The sequence below is a fragment of the Schistocerca cancellata genome, chromosome 2 (genome assembly GCF_023864275.1).
Source record: "Schistocerca cancellata isolate TAMUIC-IGC-003103 chromosome 2, iqSchCanc2.1, whole genome shotgun sequence".
NCBI classification, from domain to species: Eukaryota; Metazoa; Arthropoda; class Insecta; order Orthoptera; family Acrididae; genus Schistocerca; species Schistocerca cancellata.
The window spans coordinates 739,715,938-739,734,002 of record NC_064627.1 but is presented as its reverse complement, the minus strand read 5'-3'; the positions used below and the strand labels follow the sequence as shown (position 1 = coordinate 739,734,002).

The 18,065-nt window shown below is 43.7% G+C and overlaps 1 protein-coding gene across 2 annotated transcripts in view; it reads right to left on the bottom strand.

Annotated features, from left to right (window-relative positions):
• LOC126162535 (multiple inositol polyphosphate phosphatase 1) overlaps window positions 1–18,065 on the bottom strand; it is a 264,549-nt gene that overhangs the window by 127,516 nt on the left and 118,968 nt on the right. The window contains exon 1 of one of the 2 annotated variants that reach the window (XM_049919109.1): window positions 9,755–9,864. The exons of the other annotated variant lie outside the window; for it this stretch is intronic. The gene's annotated coding sequence lies outside the window, so the exon portion shown is untranslated. Of the gene's footprint in view, window positions 1–9,754; window positions 9,865–18,065 lie in introns of those variants that run through there. 2 annotated transcript variants of the gene reach the window in all.

Below are 18,065 nucleotides of genomic sequence, written 5' to 3'. Positions count from 1 at the left end.
AACCGTGATGCATATTTAAAATGTTGGAAAACAGAGACTGGAATGTAATATCTGACGTACGATATTTCTTAAAATTCGTTAAGTCTACAATAAGTCTGGGCCTCCGGACAAGCCAAGGTGGAAATCTGCTACCACCGCGATGTAAAACACGAAGACCGGGTACACCCATCTCTAGAAGCCAATCCTCTGCACGAATCCTACAGCGCCTCGTTGCCTGTTGCCGGTTACGAGAAAGCCTTCCCAGTGGAGGCTGAGCAGCGGTATGGTAGGTCGGTGTGTATAGTGTGGACAGTGTTTTATTCGCCTGGCTCACCGTAAGTAGCCGTCGTCTGACGTGAAGTGGCGGTTTACCAGCTTCTGCATAGAGGCTTGGTATGGGACTTGTTCTGAAGCCAAAGTCCGCACTCCTACTGGAATCAGAAATCTGCGCGCAGGGCATAAATGGGCGGGGGTCGTTGCGATGCGGCGAGTAGGAAGTTGAGAATTTGGGTCTGGCGGAAAGCGTATTGGGATGTCCGAGGCGATTAAGGCAGCCGTTCCAGAGAAGCGGAGCATCCGGGTTCGAGTCCCTATCATATTCTCAGACCACTGCAGCTACGAATGTAGCACACTCCTCCAGAGAAAAAAGATCGTGGAAGGAAAGGCAGCTGGAACACCTGCCAGACGCAACGTTACGCGACGAAGTAGCAGCCTAGTGGCAAGCATGCTTGGTACAGCGGGTCCAGTACAGCACTGCATATGAGTGGTGGGTCACGCGAGTGAAAGAGATGACGCCAAGTCTGCTAATTCATTACAGTGCAGAGAAAGCTTTTTGAAGGAGAATCACAGCAGAATTCTACCAACTCTCAAAGATGCGCTAAATGAACTGCCAGTCCGCCAACAACTCCTGCATCGAGGGCGAGAAATTAAAGCTGAACTTCTGTAGATGAAGCCCCAGCAAATGAAAGTTGCGATCTCCAGGAACAGATCATACGGCGAAGTAGAAGAGGAGCCCGTCACGTTGCACCATCTCAACAGAGATCCGTACCTAAAGACTGGAAAGTTGCATAGGTCACACCAATATTCAAGAAAGGTAGTAGGAGTAATCCACTAAATTACAGGCCCATATCGTTAACATCGATATGCAGTAGGGTTTTAGAACGTATGTTGTGCTCGAACATTATGAATTACCTCGAAGAAAACGATCTATTGACACACAGTCAACATGGGTTTAGAAAATATCGTTCCTGTGAAACACAATAAAAAATGGCTCTGAGCACTATGGGACTTAACATCTGAGGTCATCAGTCCCCTAGAACTTAGAACTACTTAAACCTAACCAACCTAAGGACATCACACACATCCATGCCCGAGGCAGGATTCGAACCTGCGACCGTAGCAGTCGCGCGGTTCCGGACTACAGCGCCTAGTACTGCGTGGCCACCGCGGCCGGCGAAACACAATTAGCTCTTTATTCACATGAAGTGATGAGTGCTATTGAAAAGGGATCTCAGATCGATTCCGTATTTCTGGATTTCCGGAAAGCTTTTGACACTGTACCACACAAGCGGCTCGTAGTGAAATTGCGTGCTTATGGAATATCGTCTCAGTTATGTGACTGGATTTGTGATTTCCTGTCAGAGAGTTCACAGTTCGTAGTAACTGACGAAAAGTCATCGAGTAAAACAGAAGTGATTTCTGGCGTTCCCCAAAGTAGTATTTTAGGCCCTTTGCTGTTCCTTATCTATATTGACGATTTTGGAGACAATCTGAGCAGCCGCCTTCGGTTGTTTGCAGATGACGCTGTCGTTTATCGACAAATAAAGTCATCAGAAGATCAAAACAAACTGCAAAACGATTTAGGAAAGATATCTGAATGGTGCGAAAAGTGGCAGTTGACCCTAAATAACGAAAAGTGTGAGGTCATCCACATGAGTGCTAAAAGGAAGTCGTTAAAGTTCGGTTACACGATAAAATCAGTCTAATCTAAAAGCCGTAAATTCAACTAAATACCTAGGTATTACAATTACGAATAACTTATATTGGAAGGAACACAGAAAATGTTGTGGGGAAGGGTAACCAAAGACTGCCTTTTACTGGCAGGACACTTAGAAAATGTAACAGGTCTACTAAGGAGACTGCTTACACTACACTTGTCCGTCCTCTTTTAGAATGCTGCTGCGCGGTGTGGGATCCTTACCAGATAGGACTGACGGAGTACATCGAAAAAGTTCAAAGAAGGGCAGCACGTTTTGCATTTTCGCGAAATATGGGAGAGAGTGTCACAGAAATGATACAGGATTTGGGCTGGACATCATTAAGAGAAAGGCGTTTTTCGTTGCGACGAAATCTTCTCACCAAATTCCAATCACCAACCTTCTCCTCCAAATGCGAAAATATTTTGTTGACACCGCCCTACATAGGGAGGAACGATCACCTAGATAAAATAAGGGAAATCAGTGCTCGTACGGAAAGATATAGGAGTTCATTCTTTCCGCGCGCTATACGGGATTGGAATAATAGAGAATTGTGAAGGTGGTTCGGCGAGTTGCCAAGGCTGTTCCGACTACAATGCATAAGTTTCGCTGGAATGCTCTTACATATCCTCCACGCAGTCCCGATCTGTCCCCATCCGATTTCCGTACTTGGGAACCCTGAAAAAAGACATTCGTGACCGCCGACTTGCTTGGGACGAAAAGGTGCACGCCTGGGTACTATCATGGTTCCACAGGCAATCGCAAACATTTTTCCATGATGGCAATGACCATCTTGGCTCACAGTGGGATAAATGTAATAACACTTATGGCGATTAATTCTGAGATAATAAACAGTTTAATTACTTTTTCCATCTGTCTCGCTTTCATTTGACTGCCCCTTATATTTAAATGTTCCCTTTGCGTGAAATCCAATGGATGCAGGCCCTGTGAACGGATAGGCCATGCTATCGGACCTCCTCGAAGAATTCATCGCCCGGTGAGGTAGAGTCGCACGATCTGTAAGAAATAGTCTGATACCCTGTCATGCGTAAACCACAGTCGTCTTCTTTCTTCTAGGGTAACGTTCTCCAATAGCACTGGCAATTCATCGCCCAGAAATGGATGGTACACAGCACCTATTAATTTGTTCGGGAAAGTGATGTGATTGATGTTTTAGAGCGCTAAACGATGAGGTCATCAGTGCCGCGTTTGGTGTGTGGCCCTATAAGTCTGTCACCGATAATTCGTGCGCATATATTGATACTGAAGCGATCTTGATGCCTCACCTCCATCTCTTGTGAATCCTGCACCGAATATCTGCATATTACTCACCACAAGTAAAACGGCCCGTATCTCATCAGGTATGGTTTCCGGACATACTTATAATTATAGGGACTTTTCGTCTATTTTTGACCAATATTACCTGTCGTTAGGTACCTCTTATTCACAAGCAGACCGATGACTGGTTTGACGCACGCTACTCTATCTTGAGCAAGCCTCTTCATGTTCGAATAAGTAGTGTGTGCAAACTACAGCCATTTGAACCTGATTACCCTACAATTCCCTCCATTACCAAATCGACTATTCCACTATGCCTTAAAATGCGTCATATCAACTGATCCCTTCTTTTAGTCCAGTTGTGCCATAAATTTATTTTTTCCAAATTCGATTAAATTGTTTTTGATTTCGTTGATGTTCATGTTATATCCTCCTTTCAAGACACTGTCCTTTACGTTCCACTACTCCTCCAAGTCTTTTGCTGTCTCTGAAAGAATTACAACGTCATCAGCAAATCTCAAAGATTTTATTTCTTCCCTATGAGCTTTAATTTTCTCTAGAAATTTGATTGAATCTTCTCATTTTGAAAGAACTGATGGGTGATCTGTTTAATTATCAAAAACCGTTCAACAGACAAGATCCCATAAAATATATTTTTTTATTTAAGACAAACGGTCTCAACAGACTATGCTGTCTTCTTCGGGTCTTAAAATCTTTTGTTATAAAACCTGCACATTTTACACTAACTTCACGCATGTTTTGATTTGCAATAAAAGATTTTAAGACCTGAAAAAGACAGGAATAGTCTGTTGAAACCGGATGTCTTAAATTAAAAAAAAATATTTTATGCTGTCTTGGCTGTTGAATGGTTTTTAACTCTACAAATTCCTGCTTGGTACTGATTGAATAACGTTGGGGGTAGGCTACAACCCTGTCTCGCTCCCTTCTCAACCACAGCTTCACTTTCTGCCCTTCAACTCTTAATTTCTGATGCACTCTGTAAAAAATAGCAGTTGTGTGGTGAATCTTTCTGCCATACCTGCAATCCAACTTCCTCTGGCTGCACAGTGATATTCCAACCAGAATTTTTCAGTAACTCCAATAGATAAAGTGTGCTGTAGTCTATTCCCTGGAAGGTTTCGGACTGACATAGGTGTCAATGCTATTTTCAAATAAAAATTGTCTGTATTAATATTCTATAGCAGTACAAGAAATTTTTTGGAAATTTTTGGTAAGGTCTTACGGGACCAAACTGCTGAGGTCAGCGGTCCCTAAGCCTACACACTACTTCATCTAACTTAAACTAACTTACGCTAAGGATAACACACACACCCATGCCCGAGGAAGGATTCGAACCTCCGACGGGGGAGAGCTGCGCTAGCCGTGACTAGGCGACCATAGACCGCTCGGATATCCTGCGCGGTGCAGTACAGGACACATGTAGATAAAATAATGTGCTAAGTGAGCAAGGCAGTGATAGTTCAAGTTCCAAACAAACAAACAGGTGTTCATAATTCCGACAGTATTCTAACACTACATGCTGGAATTGCGTGTGTCACACGCTGACAGTGGGTATAAGTTACTGAAAGAGCAAAAATATTTCCATTAGGTAAAAAATTGATGTTAACTATATTTTTACTAGTTCCAATACTCTTCAAATTCATAAATTATCAACACACTGCATTGCACTCCATGTCAGCTACTAGAAAAGTAATTACTACTCAGTAGCTGACACATCTTTTTTAATCTCAATGTTTTTATGTAGACTTGTAAATTCGTTAAAAAGCATTATTAAGTATAATAGAATGTGTACTGAATTCAGATATTAAAAACTGTGTTCAGTGCGCTATTTCATCCAAGTGTCATGTCGTTTCCACTGTGTGACAGCAAAATTACTGTCATCAGCAGAAGTCGACAAACGTTTCGTACTACAAGATAAAGTGAATACCCTAGCACGGAGTCACTATAACGTTTGGATGACCTCGAAAAGTAGTTGAAAGTGGAAAGATGAAAGATTAGCAACCCTCGTTTACTACCTATATGAATTTAAATTGGATTCTCTGGAGGGAAGAAAAAACTCTACGCAAAACGCTGTTGAGAAAATTCAGTGAACCGGCAATTGCGATAGACAGCTGGATCACCAACGCATATCTCGCGTAAGGATCACGACGTCCTCAGCAGACGTGTATAGACAGAGAAGAGCAGCAAGCTTTCTGCTGGCCTGCGTGCGTTACGCACTGGTGGCACACGAGTCGCTGCTTGCATATCAAGGGGTATCCTGTCACTGCCTCCATTCTGCAAAGGACGCGCGAGAGCAATCGTTGCCCAATGGTACACACAGATCGCATGTCGCGTGGTCCAAAGAGCTGCATTCAAATCTCCAGAATAGGAGATGTGTACATGTCTCTCAGAACTCGTAGGTGTTACGCATCTCATATACGGATGAAACGAGGGTTGCTATGTTTTCAACTATCCTACATTCAAGTACTTTTCAAAATCACGCGAACATTATAGTGACTCCACACAAGAGTAATAGCTTTATCTTGCAGTACAAAACATTGACATCCTCTGCTGATAACTGAGCGGAAACTACAGGACACTTCGATTGAATAACATACTGAAGAGTAGTTTTAACATATGGATTCAACACACATTCGATCAGACGTACTAAATCTGTTGACTGAGCCGGCCGGGTGGCCGAGCGGTTCTAGGCGCTACAGTCTGGAACCGCGTGACCACTACGGTCGCAGGTGCGAATCCTGCCTCGGGCATGGATGTGTGTGATGTCCTTAGGTTAGTTAGGTTTAAGTAGTTCTAAGTTCTACGAGACTGATGACTTCAGAATTTAAGTCCCATAGTGCTCAGAGCCTTTGTTGACTGAATTGATAAATTTACATAAAAAAATGTTGACGTTAGAAAGGAGCTGTCAGCTACTGGGTAGTAATTTACGCTTGATATGGTGTGTCAGGCAAAACGGACTACGTTGGTCATCAATAATTCACGAATTTGAAGAATATTTGAGCTAGTACAAACACACTAATATAATTATTTAGCCTGATGGAAACAATTGTGCTCTTTAAATATCTGTCCGCTACTGTCAACTTATGGCACACTCGTACACATACACACACTCACACACACACTCACACACACATAGTCAGCTTGCGGTGTCAGAATACTATCTCCGTTCTGAATGCATGTTTGTTTGGAACTGTCGCTGCCTTGCCTGCTTCGCATATTGTTTTATGCCACATGTGTTTAATACTGCTACAGAAAAATAATACAGATAATTTAAACATGGAAATAGCATTGCAACATTTAATTTGAGAGTCCACTGTTGTGTTCTAGGCACTTGCCCCTGCATGTAGGCAAGTGGGACGTGTGATGTCACAAGTACATATATCGTCGGCCAGAAGCTCCATAGAAATACTAATTACACCAACATGGCGGTCCGAAGTAACAAGAAATGAAAGAATTTATTTCTACACATTCAAGAACAGTCTCAAAGATATACGAATTGTCTTGGTAATACAACAACAATTAGTAGTTGAAAACATAGATAAAAACAAAATATATAATTATACTCTATGAAAGCAAGGGGAAAAACAGCCATAATTTGTCCGTGGGGCATGCAGGTTTATTTCGGGTATGAAATAGTTTTCCATTCGGATTTCCGGGCGGGAACCACATAGGAGGAGAACGTCACCAGAAGGAACAAAACTGATGCTCTGCGGGGAGGAGCGTGGGCAAGTAGGTTAGAATATTTAAAAGGGAAATAGATAGGTTTAAGTTAGATGCAGAGGGAATTAGTGAAGCTCAGTGGCAGGAAGGACAGAACTTCTGGCCAGATGAATAAATGGCTATAAATACAAAATAAAATAGGTGTAATCCAGGAGTAAGTTTAATATGAATAAGAAAATATGAATGCCGGTTGCTACTACGAACAGCATAGTTACGCATTACTGTAGCCAAGACAGACACTAAGCCTACACCGACCACAGCAGCGCAAGTTTATTTGCCAGTTAGCTCCGCAGGTGATGAAGAGATTGAAGAAATGTATGAAGAGATAAAAGAAATTATTCAGACAGTGAAGGGAGGCGAACGTTTAATTGTGATGGAGGTCTGGAATTTGACAGTGAGAGAAGGAAGAGGAGGAACAATAGTAGGTGAAAATGGACTGGGGGAATTTTGCACAGAGCATAATTTAATCATCGCTACCACTTGGTTTAAGAATCATGAAAGAAGGTTGTATCCGTGGAAGAGACCGAAAGGTTTCCGACTGGTTATGGAATAGCAATACAGAGATTTCGAAACCAGATTTAAAATTTTAATGTATTTCCAGTGCCAGATGTGGACTCTGGCCACTATTTATTAGTTTTGAGCTGTAGATTAAAACGGAAGAAACTGCAAAAAGATAGGAAATTAAGGAGATGGAAACAGGATAAGTTGAAAGAACGAGAGGTTGTCGAGAGTTTCAGAGGAAATATTAGGCACCGATTGACTAGAACAGGAGAAAGAACACAGAAGAAGAAGAATAGGTAGCTTTGAGAGATGAAACAGTGAAGGCAACAGAGCATCACGTATGTAAAAAGACGGGGGCTAGTAGAAATCCTTGGATATCACAGAACATATTGAATGTAATTGACGAAAGGAGAAAATATAAGAAGGGAAGGGGAATACAAATATCTAAAAAAAAATGACTGACAGAAAGTGCCAAATGGCTAAGAAGGAATAGCTAGAAGACAAATGTAGGAATTTAGGAGCGTATTTCACTAGGGGAAGGATACATGCCGCCTACAGAAAAATTAAAGCGGCCTCTAGAGAAATGCGACTGTATTAATATCAAGAACTCACATGGAAAACCGGTACTAAGCAAATAAGACAAAACAAAAAACTGGATGGAGTATAGAAGGTCTGTACATCGGAGCTGAACTTGAAAGCAATATTATAGAAAGGGAAGAGGACGTAGACGAATATGAGATGGGGGATGTGCCACTGCGAGAAGAATTCAACGGAGCGCTTGAAGTCCTAAGTCGAAAAAGGCCCCTGGAGTAGACGATATTCCGTCAGAACTACTGATAGCCTTGGCAGAGCCAGCCATGACAAAACTGACGCCATCTGGTGCGCAAGATTTATAAGATAGGCGAAGTACCCTCAGACTTCACGAAGAATGTAATAGTTCCAATTCCAACGTAAGCAGGTGCTGACAGATGTCAGTATTACCGAACTATTTAGTAAGTCATGGTTGCAAAATACTAACAAGAATTCCTTACAGAAAAATGGAAAAACTGGTAGAAGTCGACCTCGGTGAAAATCAGTTTGGATTCTGGAGAAATGCAGAAACACGCGAGGCACTACTGAACCTACGACTTCTATTAGAAGATCAGTTAAGGAAAGAAAAACATACGTTTATTCGTGGCATTTGTAGAATCAGAGAAAACTTTTCACAGTGTTCGCTGAAATTATCTCTTTGAAAATCTGAAAGTAGCAGGGGTCAAATACAGGGAGCGAAAGGCTCTTCCAAACGTCTGCAGAAATCAGACGCCAGTTATAAGAATCGAGGGGCATGAAAAGGAAGAAGGGGCTGAGAAGGGAGTGAGACAGGGTTGTAGCCTATCCCATGTGTTATTCTTCTGTACACCGAACAAGCAGTAATAGAAACCAAGAAAAATTTGGAGTAGGAATTAAACTTCAGGGAGAAGAAATTTAAAAAAAATGAGGTTTCCAGATGACATCGTAATTCTGTCAGAGACAGCAACGGTCTTGGATGAACGGAATGGACAGAGTTTTGAAAGGAGAATATAATTTGAACATCAACGAAGGAAAACAAGGATAATGGAATGCAATCGATCTAAAGCAGCTAATGCTGAGGGAAACAAGACACTAAAAGTGGTAAATGAGTTTTGCTATTTAGGCACCAAAATAACTGATGACGGCCGAAGAAGAGAGGATATAAAACACAGACAAGCGTTTATGAAGAAGAGAAATTTTTTAATATCGAAGATAGATTTAGGTGTTAGGAAGTCTTTTCTGAAAGTATTTGTCTGGAGTTTAACCATGTACGGCACTGTGAAACATGGACGATAAAGAGTTTAGACAAGAAAAAAAAGAGGCTTTTGAAATAGGGTGCGAAAGAAGAAAATTGCGAAAATAATGAGGAGGCACTGAAAAGAATTGGGGGAGAAAAGAAATTTCTGACACCACTTGACTAAAAGGGGAGGGGGGGAGAGAAGGGGGCAAAAATCGTAGACCGAGACCAAGAGATGAGTACAGTAAGAAGATTCAGAAGCAGCAGTTATTTGGAGATGAAGAGGCTTGCACAGGATAGAGTAGCATCGAACTGAATGTTTTAATTGAGTGTTATTCTATATGTGATCTGATACAGCGTAGATCTGTCGAAACCGGTCATAGTAATAAAAATAATTGCTAGCAATCCTGGCAAACTTGATTCTTCAAGAATAATATAGGTTTAGTGCCACTTGTATGTTTACTAACGGGATAACCGTTACAGGATAACCGACCTGAGAGGAACAGACGCGGGTGCAGACGTCTGCAGCGTCGTCCCCTCTTTCACTCTTTCGCCTTCCCGTTGGGCGCTGACAGAGCTAGGCTGGTCTCCCGCTGTGGCGAGAAGTGCTCACTGCTTACTGCACGGCAGGAATGGCGGGGACGGACGCAGCATCTCCAGCTGCAATTACGTCCCACGCAACCCACCCCGCCTGCCCGCTCCCCTTCCCCCACTTTCTTGTCCAATTTCTCGCCACGGATGCTTCATCAACAGTGCCTCGTCTGGAGACAGTGACGCCAAATTTTTCGTCGCCTGTGAGAGCGTATTAGCGGTGAAGGTAGTTATGTCTCACTGCCGGTCACCAAACACAGAGTGCTAAGGCTTTTGCTAGTAAAAATATTATAGGTCAAAGACGTGAAATATTCTTTCATTTTCTGTCGTATTTATTCGTTCCTTTTATCAAAGCTTACCGCAGTTACCTACTTTTCAGACCTTTTCGAGTTCTGAGCATTCTCCTTTAAGGACAGACATCGAGCGGATTTAGAGATGCGCTATTAGGATCGTAACAGATCGCTACAGCCCATACACAAAGTGTAACAGAAACGTTTGGGGAATGTAAATGGGAACCCTTGGAAAAAAGGCGATGTCGCTCTAGAGAAATCCTGTGGGGTACATTTAGATATCCCGTATTCGAAGAAGACAGACAATACTGCTGCCCCCATCAAACATATCGCTGAGGCAGAATATGACTGAAGCGCGTTTTTGGTCATCAGTTTCATGCGGCCCGCCACGAATTCCTCTCCTGTGGCAAACTCTTCATCTCAGAGTAGCAACCTACGTCCTCAATTACACTACTGGCCCTTAAAATTGCTACGCCACGAAGATGACGTTCTACAGGCGTGAAATTTAACCGACAGGAAGAAGATGCTGTGATATGGAAATGTTTAGCTTTTCAGAGCATTCACACAATGTTGGCGCCGTTGGCGACACCTACAACGTGCTGACATGAGGAAAGTTTCAAGCCGATTTCTCATACACAAACAGCAATTGACCGGCGTTGCCTGGTGAAACGTTGTTGTGATGCCTCGTGTAAGGAGGAGAAATGCGCACCATCACATTTCCGACTTTGATAAAGGTCGGATTGTAGCCTATCGCGATTGTGGTTTATCGTATCGCGACATTGCTGCTCGCGTTGGCCGATATCCAATGACTGTTAGCAGAAAATGGAATCGGTGGGTTCAGGAGGGTAATACGGAACGCCTTGCTGGATCCCAACGGCCTCGTATCACTAGCAGTCGAGATGACAGTCATCTTATCCCCGTGGCTGTAACGGATCGTGCAGCCACGTCTCGATCCCTGAGTCAACAGATGAGGACGTTTGCAAGACAACAATCATCTGCACGAACAGTTCGACGACGTTTGCAGCATCATGGACTATCAGCTGGGAGACCATGGCTGCGGTTACCCTTGACGCTGCATCACAGACAAGAGCGCTTCCTGCGATGGTGTACTCAACGACGAAGCTGGGTGCACGAATGGCAAAACGTCATTTTTTCGGATAAATCCACGTTCTGTTTACAGCATCATGATGGTCGCATCCGTGTTTCGCGACATCGAGGTGAACGCATATTGGAAGCGCGTATTCGTCATCGCCATACTGGCTTATCACTCGGTATGATGGTATGAGGTGCCATTGATTACACGTCTCAGTCACCTCTTGTTCGCATTGACGGTACTCTGAACAGTGGACGTTACATTTCAGATGTGTTACGACCCGTGGCTCTACCCTTCATTCGATCCCTCCCAAACCCTACATTTCAGCAGGATAATGTACGACCGCATGTTGCAGGTCCTGTACGGGCCTTTCTGGATACAGAAAATGTTCGACTATTGCCCTGGCCAGCATATTCTGCAGATCTCTCACCAACTGAAAACGTCTTGTCAATGGTGGTCGAGCAACTGGCTCATCACAATACGCCAGTCACTACTCTTGATGAACTGTGGTATCGTGTTGAAGCTGCATGGGCAGCTGTACCTGTACACGCCATCCAAGCTCTGTTTGACTCAATGCCCAGGCGTATCAAGGCCGTTATTACGGCCAGAGGTGGTTGTTCTGGGTACTGATTTCTCAAGATCTATGCACCCAAATTGCGTGAAAACGTAATCACATGTCAGTTCTAGCATAATATATTTGTCCAATGAATACCCGTTTATCATCTGCATTTTTCTTGGTGTAGCAATTTTATTGGCCAGTAGTGTATCAACTGGATGTATTTCTGAAGCATACATAGAAAGTCATTTTCGTTCCGGCATTCACTGTACTCTGGTTTGCAGTGTACACTCTAAGGCAAAAAGGCCTAAAAATACAAAAGGCGAAATGCGGGCGGATGAATTTATGACGCTGCAGCGCAATTTCGCAGCGCAGTTGGCAAGGATACTAAACAGGGCTCATGTCGATACAAGGGCATAAAGGCCTTGCGAATTTCATTCCGTGTTCTCAGTTGGACAGTAACTATGCCTCGCAGACAGGTGTGTGAATCACGTACGCAGATCTCAGCAGTTGAGCGAGGGTATGTAGGTGGGTCGAAAGAAGCCGTTTGGAGCAATAGGTGAATACTCGAGAGCGATGCCACTATTCGACAATGTTGGCGATCACAGCGTCAAGAAGGGTGCGATCAACCTAGAGACACGACAGAACGAGAAGACCGAGGCGCTCACAACCCCGGATTCGTCATCATCATCGATCCGATGCGCAACTGGCGCTTCACTATCACCCACCAACCCTATAGCCCTGACTTGGCACCCAGTGACTATCGCCTGTTCCCTAGATTAAAAGAACATTTGGCCGGAAAGCAATTCAGCTCCAACGACGAGGTGAAAGATTAGGTTCATAACTTTCTGAACACCATGGCGGCGAGCTGGTATGACATGGGCATACAACAACCGCCACAGAGACTACAAAAATGCATCGACAGAAATGGTGATTATGTCGAAAAATAGCTAAATGTCCAAGTTGTAAACTGATGTAAACAATTGTAGAAATAAACAGGTCTACGTACTTATAAAAAAATATGAGAGCTTACTTTTGGGATTACCCTCGTAGAAGCGCGTGGAGAAGCAGTACACAATACGAAAAAGCTTTAATGGTGCACGTTCATTTAAAGTGCAAAGTTTTTAGAAAAGCGGGAAGGCACTGGAAAAACTGACAGAGTTTCAGCTGTGATGTTCCACAGAGTTCCCCTGAGGAGACAGAAACTTGGTTCGACTACCAAATGATAACTGACTGATCAGGACCTACTGTGGCTACTGCAATACCTAATATTCCAGGTCGCTTATCTGGATCCAAGCGAACTTCTCTACTGATGCACTGCTTCACTGTTCTAACGTACACTTGGATTTTCTGTTATAAAATTGTCTTTTGTTTTACGTATAAACGTAAGACATAAGATTTATGACGCCAGGCGATCAAGAGACTGAAATGCCGCCTGGTGGCGTTGCCGGCAGGTAACGCCGAAAGCGTATACACGGAACAGATGTGAATGGCGAATCATTCTAGCGATGATATGGACCGCAAGTAGGTAATTCCAATGACAAAAGAGGCGACTTTGACGAAGGGCACGTTGTTATAACCTGGAGCCTGGGAACAAGCATCTCGAAAGCGCTAAGATGATCAACTGTTTGCGTGCTACTGCCGTGAGCATCTGTGGACAGCGGTTGAAGGACGGTGAAACCACAAATGGGCGACAGAGTGTTGGACTTCAACGCCTCATCGCAGAACGTGCACGTTCGAGGCTTGCTCACTCTGAAAACCGGGACATGTGGCAATCCGTTCCAGATCTTGCGACAGATGCTGGTGTAAGTATAAGTGTTTTGGAGCTCTCAGCCCAGCGCGAACTGTTGAACATGGGTCTCTGCAGCAGACGATATCTACGTGTTCCCCCGCTGATCCAATGACATTATCAATTTCTACTGCAGTGAGTACAAAATCATCAAGATACGACCGTGGATCAGCGGAACCTGTCACCTGGTCGGGTGAATCATATTTCCTATTACATGGTTGTGTCTGGATACGTTGTCATTCGAGCACACAGCCTCTTGAAACACGCACAGCGCCACAGACACAGGCCGGTGGGGGCGGTGTTGTGGTCTGAGGGATATTCTCCTGGGCTTACAGGGGACCTGCAATAGTAATCTAAGGCACCAGGACAGCTCGTGGTCTAGTGACGCCGGCACGGTAGCTCAGCGTGTTCGGTCAGAGGGTTAGCTGCTCTCTGTAACAAAAAACTGAGTGAACGGATCAACGAAGAACCTAAATGGGTACCATCGGACGTCCGCCCCGAACAAATTCAACGAACAATATAGAATCAAATGATCTTAAAAAAAAGTGGCTAGCGTTGCTGCCTCTGGATCATGGGGTCCCGGGTTCGATTCCCGCCCGGGTTTGGGATTTTCCCTGCCCGGGAACTGGATGTTTGTTTTGTTCTCATCATTTCATCATCGTCATCATCATCATTCGTGGCAGTGGGTAGAATGGTCTGTGTACACAACTTGGGCTGTGTAAAAATTGGGACTTCGTACGGACGCTGATGACCGCGCAGTTGAGCGCCGCACAAACCAAACATCATCATCATCACAGCGGAGGGCTACGTGAACGTTACTGCAGACGACCTGCATTCCTTCTCCGACAACGATGGTATCTTCTAGAGTGGTAACTTTCCGTGTCATAAGAGCAGAGTCCTGCTAAGTGGTTCGAGGGGCATGATAACGAACTCACGCTGATGTCCAGGCTACCAAATTCGCCTAATCTGAAACCGATGCAACACTTATGGAACGCTATCGGGCGTCAATTACGCGCTCACGAACCACAACCCCGTAATTTACGGAAACTGCATGACCTGTGCTATAGATCTCTGGAAACCACCAAAGACTCGTTCCGTCCATGCCATGCAGAATCGTCGCTGTATTGCCTTCCACATGCTATTAAGAAGGTGGCCATAATGTTTTGGATCTTCCGCGTATTACGATGTAGTCACAAGCAGCTCATCAGACAACTGGAGGGTATACGAGATCTTGGCGTTTTACTACTGTCTAATATTTGCACACGTCGGACTTATTAAATTATGTCGCGATGGCGATACATGATGGTTAGCAACGGTGCCTGATACGTTACTAGGGCCGGCCGGGGTGGCCAAGCGGTCAAAGGCGCTACAGTCTGGAACCGCGCGACCGCTACGGTCGCAGGTTCGAATCCTGCCTCGGGCATAGATGTGTGTGATGTCCTTAGGTTAGTTAGGTTTAAGTAGTTCTCAGTTCTAGGGGACTGATGACCTTAGAAGTTAAGTCCCATAGCGCTCAGAGCCATTTGAACCATACGTTAGTAGGATACAGCTTGGATGGAACATTACTGCTGCTTCGAGCCAATCACCGAGCGGGGTAGCGCAGTAGTTAGCACACTGGACTCACATTTGGGAGTACGACGGTTCAAACCCGCGTCCGGTGATCCTGATTTAGGTTTTCCGTGATTGCCCTCAATCGCTTAAGGCAAATACCTGGATGGTTCCCTCGAAAGAGCGAGGGCACTTTCTTTCTCCATATTTCCCTAATCCTAGCTTGTGCTCCGTCTCTAATGATCTCGTTGCCGATGGGACGTTTAACACCGATCTACTCCTCCTCCTCCTCCTCGAGCCAGTCAGCCCCGCTGACAATCAAAAACTTCCATTTCCAAGGTTGGTAGCAGCAAGTGGATTGCGTCACCAATCCTTCGGTCACACTACCACAGCACGTTTAGTTTTATGCACAGATGTTTCTCAGAGCACAGCTCTTGCTCGCACGCAACGAACGGAAATGATAACAGAAACGTGGTATTATAAAAGCGACGTTGTAACATTATAAACTTCTTAGCATGTTCTAGCAAAATAGGATTTGTGTTACTAGTCTTACAAATTCTGACAGATTTTAGTAGAGTAGCATCCAGGGAAACACAAATAACTATTATTCGTACGCGAAAAATCGTTGCATAGTGTACAAAATTGCGATCGAATGCTAAGCCAGTTCTCATAAATTAAGTAAAAATTTCAAAGCCAGTTTGTAGGACATGAAACAGTCAGCAAGAGAGACACGCGACCTGTAGTAAATTTATTTTTCATGTTCGGAATATAAGGAAACAGTTAGATAACCTATTTCGTTTACAGAGCAACCACCTTCAGATCTAAAAAAAAGGGAAGAAACGGATAGGAGCAAGGAAATCACGTTGAATAAAGGGATATTCTTTTTTAAAAGAAACGTTTACAAACAAGGTAGGAAGACGTACCACAGCTCCTAATGTAATTAGTATGATAAAGCATATCATCAGATGTTACCAATATTGGCGGATTGCAAACAGCAAATTGTCAAGACGTTCAAAATGTGCCTAGTTCACTACCAGCGTGATAAATTACGAGCTCTCTGAGTTCTTTATATTGCAATCAAAACAAATATATTTATGGTAAAACAACAATTACTTGGAAAAACCATAAAATCATAAACCGCATGAAATTAGCCCATATTGTCACCTTAGTGGCACGTGCAAACCAGCAGCGTTGAAGCCCTTTTGCATCATCTACAGACAGCAGGCAGCTGCATGTTTGACGGGAAAACAAACGGCAGCTGTTCGCGCTGTGAAACCGACAGAGACCCAGACACGAATAGCACAAGAATTGGGAAAGGAATCAGGATTTAGACTAAAAAAAATCCTAAGTGTGGTGTGGTGTGTGTGTGTGTGTGTGTGTGTGTGTGTGTGTGTGTGTGTGTGTCTATGCGTGCGTGTGTACGTGTGTGTCTTTGTGTGTGTGTGTGTGTGTGTGTGTGTGTGTGAAAGTATATTATTTTACGAGGCGAAATTAAATGGAGCTACACAATAGACTGGGAGAAGGAAGGAAGGAAGATTAGGGTTTAACGCCCCGTCGACAACGGAATCATAGAGACGGGACACACGCTCACATTGTTGCAAGAATTGGGAGGAAATTGGTCTTGCCCTTTCAAACGAACCCGCCCGACATTAGCCTGGAGTGATTTGGGGAAATAATGGAAAACCTAAACCAGGATAGTCGGACGTGGATTAGAGCCGTCGTCCTTGCGAAGGAGAGTTCAGCGGATTGGGAGTAAGCCAGAGGGATGGTGTGGTTAGTTAATGTTCGTTCGTTTTTCGTTCATAAACAGTAGCAACAAGTGTTAATAACAGATCTCATTTACAGAAAATTCACCCGAGGATACTCAAGGGCATTGATTGACGGCAGCAATGGCTTGCGTCCGAGACCAGTACATATTTACTGTTAACCGCTGGGGGAAATGTCCGTCCCAAATCTGCTCCGCTTTTGCTGCGGCGATCTGAAGAGCTGCATAATTGAGTACCGTTAGGAAGAGCCTTCACTAAGTTGACACGTGTGCGAGGCAATCAGCCACTCGTATATTCATTCTCAGTGATATAATAATGTACAGTGCTGAGTTCTGCCTTCTCCAGTCAGCTTTCTGCAGCGGTGGTGGCAAACATGACACGTGGGGATGGCCGCTATTGCATAATTTAATCCTCGCAATATCAGAGGGGGAGGGGGGGGATGTTACTTTATGGCCACTTTTTGAAAATATTGCTATCTACTCAGGTACTTCACATTTTAAAATTTCTAAAAGAAAGTTTGTTGTTTTTAATGAATTCTTCTACCAGGTTCCGTGTATGTTTTATATTTTTCAGTTAAACTCAACCGAAAAATTTAAGTCTCAGTAGTAGATATCATTTTCCCCAGTGAATGTTGTGTTCAGTACTTCTAGGTTCAGGGCCGTACTTACACATCAATATCTCTTTAAGAAGAGTGTTGAGAGTAAAAGCTAACAACAATGAACGAAATTTGCATTTGTAAATTTTTTTGTTTGTCATAAGGGCACGTCATTGAAAGTGCGTTGAGAATGCTAAGAGTGTGCTAAAAGTTATTTTCAGGTTCTGGACCCTAAAGTTATTTTCAAGTTCTGGACCCCACTTACACATCAGTCCCTCTTTAAGAGGTATATTGTTAATATAATTCAACAACAATTAACAAAATTTGTTTTTTTTTAAATTTTTTTTTTTTTTTGAGTGTGAGCACAAAGTATCCTTCCTTGGTAACGAACGTTACGAAAATTGCCTTGTTATTGCTAGGGATAATATCCCCTCCGCCGGGCGAATCGGCAGTTCGTATCGGGCCATTGATGTTTTCATTACGCTTGATTTCGAATATAACTGTTATCTAGTTTTTCTGGAGGTGGACTTTAATTCGGAACTCTACGATTGTTTGTTGTGTAGTAGGTTATTTTCT